Below are 13,088 nucleotides of genomic sequence, written 5' to 3' on the forward strand. Positions count from 1 at the left end.
CAAGAGAGAAAAGAGGGGCCTCTGTGGACTGGGTAATTATGGAAGGGCCTCCACGGGGAGGTTTAGTCTTCACTTCTTCTTGTGGCTTCTACCTTCCTGAACCCAGTAGTGGGTTGAGGCAAGTGGTCTCCTGAGCTGAAACACCTGCATAGTAGCATGCGGAATAAAGGAAGATGGTGAGGGCAGGGTGGCTCTGCACAGCGATCTTTCTGTTCCCCAGTAAGCCACCTGTCCCAAACAGTTGAGTCCTAGGAGGCAGACCTCTAGGGATTCAGTAACGGTACCATTTCTCAGAAGGAGACTGGCCACAGAGATAAGACCGCATAGTGACAAGGGGACCATAAATTGTTACCTGTGCCCTCCAGGTCCCCCTCCCTCTTCTTGTTACCCCCTCCTTCCTGAGCTGTGGCATTGGATTTAGCAACAGGCCTGCTGTTCATGGGATGGTGAGAAAACTGACTTTTCTGGTGGCTGGGTGTAATCACTGAGATGCAGTGTGCTGATAGCGGGAAATCAATTTAATTTCTGTTGCTCGGTGACAGGGAGGGGGAGGGGAGGAAGGTCAGGACTATTTTGAAATCCACTGTTCTGTTAAGGAAACCAGATACCCCTTTTAAAGAATTTTTTAAAAATACAATGGTGTCTGGAGGAAAGAATTCAAGTGGGTTGGGAATGAAGGGTTCAATCAGAACAGAGGTGGGGGTGAGGGACCCTCTGGAAATCTCAGCCTGATCTAGGAGAGCTGGGGCCTGAGTGATTAGCTCTTGTCACAGAAATCTGTGTCCTGTATCTGTGCACTCTAGTAGTTTTGGATTAGGTGAATAAGAAGACACAAAAGGAGGTATAGTTCTGTGGCCAGTGGTAGGGCTAGGGAATTCTTGAGTGCTGGCAGGGTTGGGTGTTGGGATCAAGACCAGATGATTGATGGGGTTTTGAGATGGGAAGCTAAGAGGTCTTTGCAGATCTGGAATGTATAGATATCCAAGTGTTATTTCCTCATTGTACTGTATTTTCATGGCTTAAGGGACTCTGGAGCAAAGCACCTTCTCTGCTGATAATTTGATAAATATTGAATGTTTAGGGTAGAGGAAAGAGCTGTGGCCAACTCCAGCCTTTCTTACCAATGCCTATCATGTTCTACTTGGAGGATTTTCATTCATAACAAGTGCAAGGTAGCTGCTATAGTTTCTGTGCTAACTTTGGGAGACAGTTTGACTTAAATGTGCTCAAATCCCAGAAGAAGACCAGACCTGGGGCCATTTCCTAGTAGTTATTTACTTCTTACCAGTAAAATGAATAAATTTCAGACTGCTTTTGGGATAGCTTAATGTCTCTGAATAGTATGTGAGGGCTAGAGGGGGAAATTGAAACAATGAAGAAAAATTGGAAGCTTACTGCCTAGTGGGTAAAAAGACTCCAAGTGTATAAATGTTGATCTCATATTATTGGTACCCTAAGTGTGGCGGAAGGAAGATAACTGAACAAGGGTCTTGTGTGCTTTTTGCCAGCAGTCCAGAAGTACACTATAGATTTGTGCCCTGGATACTTGGAGTGAGTAGTAGAATCTGTTTTGACTGTGATGTGAGACCATCAGGGCATCTTTGCTTATTGTGATTTCACTCTTGGCTTTCCCAGGCTCAGGTTATTTCAATCTTGAATTACTCTGGTGTGTTCTTGTCCTAGAAGCTTGTACAGATATGAGGAGGCACCTAAAATGGTATAGGATGATCTAACAGGACTGAGGGGTGAGCTAGGAGGCCCTCTAGTCTATCCACCTAGTGCCAGGAAGACATACCCCTCATTCTTTTTAACTTTAGCCTCATTGCCCGGTCTCATGATTTCGAGATGCCTTTGGTGCTTGTATCTGCAACAGCCAAATCTTGTTTTTGTTTTTGTTTTTTTCCCAGACAGCCACACATAGAGTTTACATGTGTATATTTCTGTGTTTTGCTAGCTAAAAGAAGTTGAGAACTTTGCTCATCTTAAAAATGAGATGGTCTATTTATAAATTGGCAAGCTCCCCAAGCTTTGAATGAATGACTGCCTGTGTAGGCTCATACACTGTGTACTGAGCGTGTGTCCCCTATACGATTGGTGTGGACCCAGCTGCTTAGGGTCAGGAGTGAGAGGGGTGTGGTGCGGAATTTACCCTGGTCTTCTTGTCCCTTAGACCCCAGCTACTGTTGTTTGCACCTAGACAATTGGTATATGGTATTTAGAATTTAGAGATGGTTGAGGGCACTGGCTTGGATGAGCCCTTCTCACTAGCAAGGAAACAGCCCAGAGAAGCTCAGGTCAGGGTCTCTGCTTCTGGGGGTTAAGTGCTGCTTGCTCCTGTGAGCACTGCCCCCTGCTGTTCCCCTGGGGCAGCTGACACCTGCCTGAGCTGGAGGCCACGTTTTCAGGCAGCTTGGCTCTTTGTAGAAGGTAGTGACGCTGTTAACCCACAATGTGAAGATGGGGTTTTTGTATTTGGTTTCCATTGCCAGGGATGGGTTTGCAGAACCGCCCACACTCTGGCTTGGGCTGGTGACTCACAGGGACAAGATGGCTGAGCAGGGAGTGGGAGGGGTTATATGTCCTTGGAGGCCCAGACCAACTCTTTTCAATCCCTTTGGTGCTTGTGCTCAACCTCAACTTTCCTGAGTAACAGGAGTATGAGGTCTGGCAGTCCCACTCCTTGCCTCTCCTGAAGTCACTCCTGTGGCACCAACCACTGTCCTGAGCCTGAGCTAGGCTAGTTGATTTTGACTTCAGGAAGATCAGATTTTTACAGGAATGTGGAAGTGTCATTAGCACACTGAGACAGCCCTCTGCAGTCAAGTGGAACAGCATCAGGGCTCTACAATTCTGGAAATCTCTGAGCTTCTTGGAGCCTACTTTAATACAAGGGGGCCCTGGGAGACCAGGTCTCTCTATGATGACCAGCTCAGGACCCCCTTATGTCCATTTGAGAGTGCTTTCTTTTCCTTTTTCTGTCAGCCATTTTCTGTTCTTTCTCTGCCCTTTCCTTTTCCCTTTTCCCCCTTTCTCCCACATTGTGGTTCATTGGTGCTTAGCATGTTGCCTGACACACAGTAAGCATAAGAAGCAACAGTAATAGTCATTGTTTTTATCGATGTCTGTTTTAGGAAAAAATTTACATTTTTTAAAAATTATTCATTATTTTATATGCTACTCCTCCGTGGGGAGATGAAGATTACCAGGGTGAAGCATTCCCTCCCCTCCTCATCCCCAACACACTTCTTTGAAGTCCTTGGACATTTAAACAGGGCCCCCTGTCAGTTTATGATTTTGTACATCAACATAGCCAATTTTGACAAACTTTCTATATACATAATAACATAGAACTCTTTTTAGAGTTTTCAAGCATGAGGTACTTTTATTCCCTTAAAGTGGAAGGTGTCTGAAAGATTCAGAACTGGAGGAGGAGTTTGTTTGGGAGTTGTTTTCCTTAAGCATCATGGGCTCCTTGACTTCTATAGGGCTTTCTGTAGCCTGACCAGGCAGCCATCCCTCCTCCCACTCTTCCCAGAAGAAATGGATGTTTTGTTCAATGTTTTCTCTCTTGTGAGAAACAGCCACATTTCCGGGTCCTGTGGCCAAGATGAGATGGGTGAAAATTGAGAGGGAATGTTGAAAAGACTCTGGGAAGGCCCCAATAACAGCTGGATGGAAGCAAGGAAGGTGCTGGCCTAAGGCCATACATCCCTCCTTTTCTTCCCGACAGGTGTATAGAATGGCATCTCCTGCTGGCATTGCTGGGCTGGCTATCTGTGGCAGACAGTGCCAGAAATTTGATGCTCTGAAGACAGGAGAACCTGAGAATGCTTATAGAATGTGCTTATTTTTTAAAAAGTCAGTAATGGGAGACTCATACTTTCAGGTCAACTTCAAAGAGATTAGGAGTCACCCCTCATCCTGTTGGCTCCTTCTTAGCCCTGGGAAAATAGGGACTATAAAGGGCTTCAGGACCCTCGAGACAGCTTGGAACTTCCTGCCCATCTACTTGGCTAGGGATGTCATGGGCAGCCTGTGGGCAGCTGAGGGGTTATTCCTGATTAGAACACCTTAACCAAGCTGGCAGCTGGGGTATGGGGGAGTGTTAGCTTTTGGGCACTTGCTTCTTTAGGTGGCTGTGGCCACCTAAAAGTAGGGCACTTATACGTTAAGCCCCTTGCAAGTTCCTGAGTTCTGCTTCTCTCAGGCTTCTCCTATTTTCTACCTGTCCCAAGGTTTGGCAGGGTCTCAGTGTATCTCTGGGCAGCTGTTAGTGCTATCAAGGCTTCCTGGTAGCTGCAGGAGGAGCTGCTGCCCCTCATCTGACATCCTGGGTATCATCTGACACCCTAAGTGTCCCATCCACTCAGGGAAGTTGCTGCTGCTATGCTTTGGCCAGGGACTGTTGTGTGGGAAAGCTCTAGAATGTGGTGAATTTGGGTGGACAAGATATCTCTCCTGTCAGAAGTAGCAAGGTCAAAGAGTGTGTTAGGGCCTTCTTGTGAGTTAGCCTGACTGCTTGCCTGGTTGAATACCATCACTCACTAGCTATGGGTCTTTTGGTAAATCATGACACCTCTGTGAGCCCATTTCTCCCAGATGCAAATGAAACAACTATCATCCCTACTGTTTGGGCTTGCCATGAGGACAGGGAGAGAGTTCAAGACCACAGCCTAGGTACTTGACACTCTGTTCCCAAGTCAGAGAGACCTAAGGGGCCTTTTAGGAATCAGTACTTCGAAGGTCCAAGCTTCCTGCAGGATTCCCCTGATGCATGGCCAAGCCTTTTTAGTGTTCATGCTGCACCCACAGGTGCCATTTCCAGCCCTAGGCAGCAAATCCTGTCAGTCCTCCAGGTTGCAGATAAGGAGCAGGCATAGCCTGCCTGGTGAGGCTGTGAGTTGGCCAAGACCTTCCTGTGACACCACTCTGCTATGAATGGCCTCAGAGACCTTTGTCCCAGAAAGGCAGCAATGAAAATTCTGGTTGTCTGAAGGCCTAGTGCCATGGCTTATCTCTGGATGGCACATATGGGCAAGTGGTATTAAAAGTGGCCCAGATCAGTTACAAAAGGACCTTTGAAGACACTAAGAGTAGTAGAAAGGCCATCAAGGGTGGGTCCCCCCATAGCTGTAATTAAGCCTGTCTGCCTGTTCTTTTGCTAAGTAGCAGGTTTTTAGGGGTCCAGATAACAAGGCTGTGCCAAGGGTCCTGTTAGAACTTGAAACAGGAAGACCTACCTCAGCACATTGCATGCTCTGGACATGGATCTTGCAAGTAATGCAAGTATGAGCCTTGGTCCAGGAGCTCATGCTTAGGCCTTTTCATTGTGATTCTACAGATAATTTCTCTAGGATGCAGTGTCCCAGAGAGAGATTTAGCAGTTAAACCTGCCTGGCTCCAGAGGAGTCACCGCAGACTTCCTGGTAAACACCCCTGGGCCAGGAATGCCTTTGTGAAATTTTTCTGAGATGATCCGGGAAAAGCTGCCTTTGGGTCACTAAACCCTTTGTGTCTAGAGCTGAATTGTGTGAGGAAGATGTTTGCTCCTGAAATGAGACATTTTGTTCAATATACACAGGCCTTTTATGTGACATTGAAGTCAGGTACTGAGCTGTCAGATGCTGGGGTTTGAAGTTGAAAGTTGACTTTGCCCCCTGTGGCAAAGCATGTTCTATGTCAGCCCAGATTTCAATTTCCTAAGATCTTTGTCTGCTTACAACTCAGCTTGAGGTTCTCAGCACCTTTGGGTGTTTTCATTGTGTTGTTCATTGTTTTTGTTGTTGTTGTGTTTGGGTGTTCAGGGGAAGGGTGGGTGGGTTGGTGACAGGGCAAGGGGGCATTTAACCATTTATTCTTTTTAGTAGGTTTAATTGTATGAAGATTATAATGCATCCAAACGTCTATAATTAGGGGAATTGGTTCTGTAAGACAGTGTTTTAGTGAAGAAAATTACAGTGTTCATAAGCTGTTTAAGGAAAGGCAGCATATATTAACTAGTTTTGTTCACTCATGCTGTGGTTACCCATGAACCCCGAGGTGTGTCCCCTAATTCTAAAGTATTCCTAGTCTCCCCTTCTAGTAGCTAGATCTACCTCTTTTCAGGATGCATAGCTTTCTCCAGTGCTCAGGGGATCAAATGACAAAATGAATTTTATTCCTGAGACAAATGTATAGGAGTCTTTACTGTGGGCCAGGCACTATGCTGCGAGTAGGAACTAGGTAGCCAACTCTTGTTACATTTATAGTCTAATGGAGAGTCAGACTGTAAATGAGGAACCAAAGACTGCTCATAGACCTGAGGTCAGCATCAAATGCAAGTTTTTAGCTTGAAGAAGGACTGGGAAATAGGCTGGAGGGAAGATTGCTTTACCCCTAGCAGCAGAGAGGCCTATCTGAGGCACATGACCTTTCCAAGGACAGATTTCCAGGCAGATGACATCCCTGTGGTCCCCATGGTAAGAACAAGTAAGTGATGCTAGAGGCAACTGGAAAGCTGGACAGGACCAGATCATATGAACTCTCCCAGAGTATGAAGGGAGGGGGGAATTTATTCTCAGTTAGTGCACTAAGAAGCTGAAATGAAGGGCCTTCTCTAAAGAAATAATGTGATTCTGTGTTGTTTACTGATGAACCCCTGGGTGATTCTCTGCTGCATGGTATCAAAGATGCCAAGCTCATAGCATATGGCTTTTCCTCTTCCCCGGCAGAGGTGAGTGGTGTAGATACCTTTGAGGGATGTCCATGGGAGAAAAGGTTGACCATCTATACTGCTGAGGAAATATTTTTTTGGTGTGTGTATGTGTGTGGCGATCCTGGAGCTTGAACTCAGGGCCTGAACATTGTCCTTGGGCTTTCTCAAGGCTAGAGCTCTGCCACTTGAGCCACAGCATTTTTCTATGTATGTGGTACTGAGGAATTGAACCCTAGTCTTCATGCATGCTAGGCAAGGCCTCTACCACTAGGCCAAGCTCCCTGCCCCTGAGGAAATATTTTTGCAGTGCCCACAACACCATAGAGAAGCACCCATGTGCTCTGGGGACATTAACTCTTGCCTGGTTTGTATCAGGAATTTTAAAAAAAAATAGCTTTAAAGGAGGTTTGAAAGAACAGATGAAGCTAGGAAGAGCTTTCTGGCAGAGGTAACCCATATGAACCAAAGGCTTAGTGTGTTGGGGACACACTGTATAATCTGGTGTGGTGAGAAATGACCATCAAGGAAGAAGGACTGTTCAGATTGGGGTGGGTCTTAAGGCTTTGGACTTTTCATCTAGTAGCTGCACTCAGATAAGTTCTGGTGCTAGGTTGCTTCATAAAAGTTGAATTTAAAAATATCCATCTGCCCCTTTAACAACTTTTCAGAATGCCATCAGGCCATTCAAGTTCTGAATTTTAAATTGCCCTGCTCTGGAAAGGTGTAGTAGACCCTGAGGTATAGTGGACCGGTTGTAGGGAGCTCTAGGTAATGTATACCCAAGTTCTTGCGCCTCTCTGCACGAGTTATGCCCCTGGTCAGAGGATAAGTATGTGCAACAACAGAAGGCTCAGGTTTTATAGCCAAGCTCCCAGCGGACCCTGCCCATTTGCTATGGAGTAAACCTTCTTTCCTCCATTGACCTGGGACCCCAGGCTGGGCTTCTACCTTTCCATATTACTGTCTGATTGAAACCCCCAAGTATTAAGAAGCTTATCATTTGAAATGTCACTGATGTGTCTTTCCTGCTTGGTTTGGAGCAAGCTGTTTCAATTGCAACTGAGGAGAGAAGGGATAGAGTTACCAGTTACTCAACAGGAAGTAGACATGTGTGGGCCACATCCCCAGCGGGCTTTCTGGGCCTCTCTGGTGGGCACACTCCTTTAGCCTAGACAATTTGATGGGATGAAATAAAGACGTCCCTAATTGTTTGTGGTGTGAGAAAGCAATCCCATAGCATTAATTTACCCAAGCCTGGAGCGTGTGAGAAAGAGCCTGCCTGACATGTTTTCTTTTCCATTAACACTTCTGTGATAAACAGCTTAGATGCATGAAGAAAAATTAATGAAACTATTGTAACAATTGTGCACATGTAGGTAATTTATTAAGGACAATTAAAAAGCTTTAAAAATCATCCATGAGGCAAAATGAACAGGAAGCCTGTGTGTGGCAGGTTTTGGCAGGGAGCCTGCCTATAGGTGTGTGGAGCCAGCGTCTCTTCCTATCGCCCTCACCCCATTAGAATGACCAAGTGGGGGTAAAGCATGGTTCCTGCTGCCCAAGTTGTCACCTATCTCATAAAGCAGTGAGACCAGCAGAATTATGTGCAGCATGCCTGGGGTCTGAGAACCCATGGGAGAGCTGTTGGCTTTGCTTTCCGTAAGACACAGGTATTTTGGTCCCTGGGACGCTCCTCTGGGACTGGTAATTGAATTTTCTGGGAGACTCAGAACAGGTGAGAGACAGAGTTTGTTACCTGATCCCCAATTCCAGAATAATGTCTGACAGTATAGTCTCCTGGCCTTGTCCAGTTCCAACCCCTCAACATCCCTGTCTTAGGTTAGAGCCAGTGTGGCAAATTTATCCCACATTGGGACTTTCTGCACATGGATAGAAGGCTGGCATTGAATAGGATGGATATACATCTATATATCTGTATATCTCTATCTCTCTGTATATATATTTGGATGATGACCCAAGAAATCTTTTGTCAACCAGGAGAGTCCCAAACATACAGTTAATAGTCACAGCTATGTTAGAGAAAACCTAGAGGAGTTAAGGTGGTGGTGTTATGGTATCATTTGCTGCTTACTACCCTAGACCTTGGGCTGGGCTCTGTGCCATTGCCCTGAATGTCAGCTTTCCTAATCAGCAGATTGATAGTAACTGTTATATGTAAGTGGAGGCTTCAAGTTAGGACCACAAGGTTGTACGTGCAAATTGCTTAACACAGTATCTGGCAAGTATACCCCAAGTGCTCAGTAAATATTATTCTTTATCATCATTCAGGGCATCATTATTGCACTGTCAGCTAAAGCCCAAACCAGGATTGCAACCCAAATAGGTATCCTAACTCCAGGATCAGTGTCATTCTCATGATGTGCCAGTACCTACCGAAGCATGGGAGTATGCGTTACCAAACAGTCCTTATTTTGTAGGAATGCCAGGAAAAGGCCCTCTGTGAGTGCTTAAGTGAGCTCAGTCACCAGTTGTGGGCTTTAAGGAGCTTCTCTTCAGAGATGGAGCTGCCATTCTTGCTTCTGGCTTGGTCCAGCCCAGCCCTTGTCCTCAAGACTAGAACTCTACCACTTGAGCCTCAGCACCACTTCTGGCTTTTTCTAAGTATGTGGTACCGAGGAATTGAGCGTGCTAGGCAAGCACTCTACCACTAGGCCAAACTCCCGGCCAGATGTGCTTCTTTTTAATTGGTTGGTGACCCAAATAATCTTTGACCTTGAGTTGTTTCTCAAACATAGATGTGCTTTAAAAAAAAATACAGCTCTGTTTATAGAATAGTGTTGACCATGCTCTGGGTAGCTCTTGTTTCCACTCCCCCCATAGGCTTGATCATTGACACATATATTATGCATCCATTATAGACATAGGCATCTATACACAAGAAGTCATTTTTAGTTCACTTACTAACTAGAAAGGAAAATGAAGTATGTTAACTTCAGTATGTCAGACATGACAGATTTTTTTTTTCCCCTCGTGTGCTGCAAATGAGCAGTGAAGAATTACTCGCTGTTGCTATTAAAAGCTATAGAGCCTGTAAAAAACAGTAAATTATAGAGATATTATCAAAGTTTATAGGCACTAGAATTTGACCTTCAGCAAATTCAACATTGGAGGGAAACAGGGTTTTCTTTTCTTTCTTTGAAATGAGAGAAGAGGAGGAAAAAGATTTGTTTCCTTTACTGGCTAAGTGGCCACTGGAAATGACATTCTCCAGTTTAAAAAAACACAGAGAACAGGATTTGTAAAGTGCACATAGTATAAGAAGTCAGCCTTTCTTGAAAAAATGAAGCCCTTATAGGAAAGGTGAAAGTCCTTTTGCACAATTGGCCCTCCTGGTACCCAATTGTTCTTACTTGGATGAGTATTCATGCAGGGCTTTCCTGTGCATCTGTGTCTTCCTCTGTATACTCTGAGAAGGTAATTTGGGATCCTTTTGGCTTTGCAAGCTTTTTCAAAGCTTTGCCACCTTTTCTGATTATGGGAAGGAGCCAGTAAAGTTTTCTTTAATGTGAGGTTGAATTGTGCAGCTGGTGGTGGTAATGTCTCCAAACTGTTCTCATGGGCTTTGGGGGAGCTTCCTCCCTTGTTAATAATCTAGGTTAAGTCTGAGGAGATGGCTGTCAGTGTTCAGGAGGGTAAAGCTTTGGAGTTTGATGGAGAACCTGGCATTTAGACACATGCTCTCTTTGCCATAGCTATATCCCAACACTTGTCTAAATGAAGACAGCAAGGGCTGCTGCATGTTTTTGAGTGTGGGGGGGCAGTAGGATGGGGTATGATATGTCTTTGCTTGTATTTGCACATTTAAGGGCAGGATTCACAGAAAATCTGCCATTTTCCTTAGATAACCTTGTCATGAAATGACAAATGAGATCCTTAGCTAATTAAATGAGTGATATAAAAGGTAGTGTTTGAAAAATGTACTTTCAAAGATAGACAGCCCTAGTGGACTTCTAGGGTCTTTATTCCATCTGTCCTATGACATTTCTGCAGCATCAGGAGCCAGACCTGGGCCTGAGATCTTGGGACAGGAAAGCTCTCTGCCTGTTTACCAAGAGCAGAGGCTTTTGCTAGGTCTTCACAGAGAACCAATCGTTCCCTGATCTTGTTTGTACCTGCTTCTGCCTCTGCTTGAAGGCCAGCTGAGAAAATGGCTTTGCTACTGTCTTAGGGTTTCAGGTGCAGTGTAGAAGCCTCCTTGGGAAGACAAAAGACCCCGTGGGAATCACAGTAAGGCATGTTCAGCTGTCTGGCTTGGCCTGTGTTGTTGAGCTATGACTTCTGTTACTGCAGCCCAGTAATGGAGGGAGGGAGGGAGGGGGGAGAGGGACAGGGGCAGTGAGTCCTCTCCATCAGCCATCTCAGGAAGCCATGGGAAAGATAATTGGGTATCAGGGTGCTGGGCAAAAGATAAACCCCAATGTCCTTAAGTTTTGCTGGTTTCTCCCATGAGTGATAGATAGCCCTTCTCTTCCTTTCTCAAAAAGTAGCTATTCCCATCCTCTGTTCCCTCTGTCCTGAGGAAAGGCACCTCTATAATGCCCTCATTAGTCAGGCTTCAAAAATCATTAATAGAACTGTGTCCAGCTGGGGTCTGGGACATGATGGCTGAGGACTTCAGGCCTTCTTCACCATTGCTTTCTAGGTCATGTACCTGAGCTGATTGATTTCCTCCTTACCAGGACAGTAAGAGCCTCTTCTCTGGCCTTTTGGACAACAAGAAGCCTTGGCTGTCCTCATTGAGGAGAAGCAACCCCCTAGGACCCCCTTGTGCATAAGCCCACCGGGGCAGATCAAAGGCTAGAAGCCAGACTGTCTGCCCCTGGCTGTATTGCATCTTCTCCAGAGCAGAGATGCCCAGCAGACTCTCTTTTCTGGATTTAGGCAAAATGGAGGGAGAGAGGGACCTTGTTATTAGATAAGCTAGTACATAAGAATTCTACCCTGAAGGATCTCTTGTTCTTTGCAGTGGTCAAAGTAGCTCCATTTCTTCAATATCCAACATATCATTCCATTCTCTCTTAACCACTCTATGAGGAGGAACTGTTGTCATCTTTGCCGTACAGCTGAGAAATTGGAGTGTCAGGTTCTGCTCTCACAGATATGGAGAGCTGAGACATGGATGCAACACCTAACCTCTGATAGGAGCAGGATTCTGTCAGACAGAATTCTGTGCTCTTATGGAACAAAGTACCCAGGCAGTGCTGACCAAGAGACCATGTCTGCTCGAGGGGCCTCTCTTGCCTGGCTTGTGATCATTTCTGGCACTACTGCTGTCTTGATTTGATTTTCAGGGCATCTCATGGCATGTTGCAAAGCTTGTTGTCCAGGTGATGAGGATTAATTTGTAACCTGATAATTTGAGGTTGAGCAGTATCTCTAAAACTTCCTGTGTGGAGAGGAGTCAAAATGTTACAGCACATTGGGTTTCTTTCATTTGCCTCCACCTAAGAGAGGAACAAAGCAGCATTCTTAATTCCAACAGCTGGTGTAAGCCCTTGACTGTGTCAAGAACATGTACCCTGGGCCGTGTGTGTGTGTACAACTCAGGGCCTCATGTTCTCACTTGGCTTCTTCACTCAATAATATTGCTCTACCACTTGAGCCATACCTCCAGTGTTCCTAGGCATGCTTTTGTATTAGCTCATTTACTTCTCACTACAATATTTATGTGTGTGGGTTCTGATTTACACAGGAGGAAGTAGAGGCACAGAGAGGTTAATTGACATTTTTAAGGTCATTCTGGGAATGAGCAGAGTAAGGATTATAGTGGTACCACCTTAGTGTATATGCCTTTCTTTTCCTCACCAAAATCCACTTCCAGTTGGATGAATTCTTATATCAAGGAGAAAGGGATGCCTGATTCTGTTCTGTTGTCCAGCTGTTGGCTGTCTAGGCTGGCACCCAGTGGGGCCCTCATGTAGAGCTGAAACCCTCAGGGACGTAAGAGACCCCCTAAGTGCTAAGTAGAGAGTGCTCTCCCTCAGGAGTTCTATGCAGATCTCTAGCATGCTCCTTAAGTACATTATTGATATATGGAGACCTGAGGACAGGTGATTGATTAATATGTTTCTTCAGCTGCCTCAGATTCACCCCAGAACTATGGATAATAAGACATCTTCTTCCTGTGGCTTGATGGTGCTGGCTGTGGTGGGCATGTGCTTCCATTTATTGTGCTCAAGGGCGGTCCTAAGTGCTTCCAGGCTGCCCTGCCTTCTTTAAAACTGCCAATGGCATATTGTTTTGAGATCTGCTTCAACCTGGCCTCTGGCTTAGGACCTTGAACATTATGTGGGTGATTCTCAATTGCACGCAGCACAGAAGGCCCTTGAACTCTATCCCAGGCTGAAGCTAGAGGAGCTTCAACCTTCTCAAC

At 45.5% G+C, this 13,088-nt stretch overlaps 1 protein-coding gene across 7 annotated transcripts in view; it reads left to right on the forward strand.

Moving 5' to 3' along the window:
- Positions 1 to 13,088, forward strand: part of Msi2 (musashi RNA binding protein 2) — a 374,857-nt gene that overhangs the window by 167,546 nt on the left and 194,223 nt on the right. The gene's annotated exons all lie outside the window — the stretch shown is intronic.

Source organism: Megascapheus bottae, chromosome 17 (genome assembly GCF_031878675.1).
Source record: "Megascapheus bottae isolate mThoBot1 chromosome 17, mThoBot2.hap1, whole genome shotgun sequence".
Classification (NCBI taxonomy): domain Eukaryota; kingdom Metazoa; phylum Chordata; class Mammalia; order Rodentia; family Geomyidae; genus Megascapheus; species Megascapheus bottae.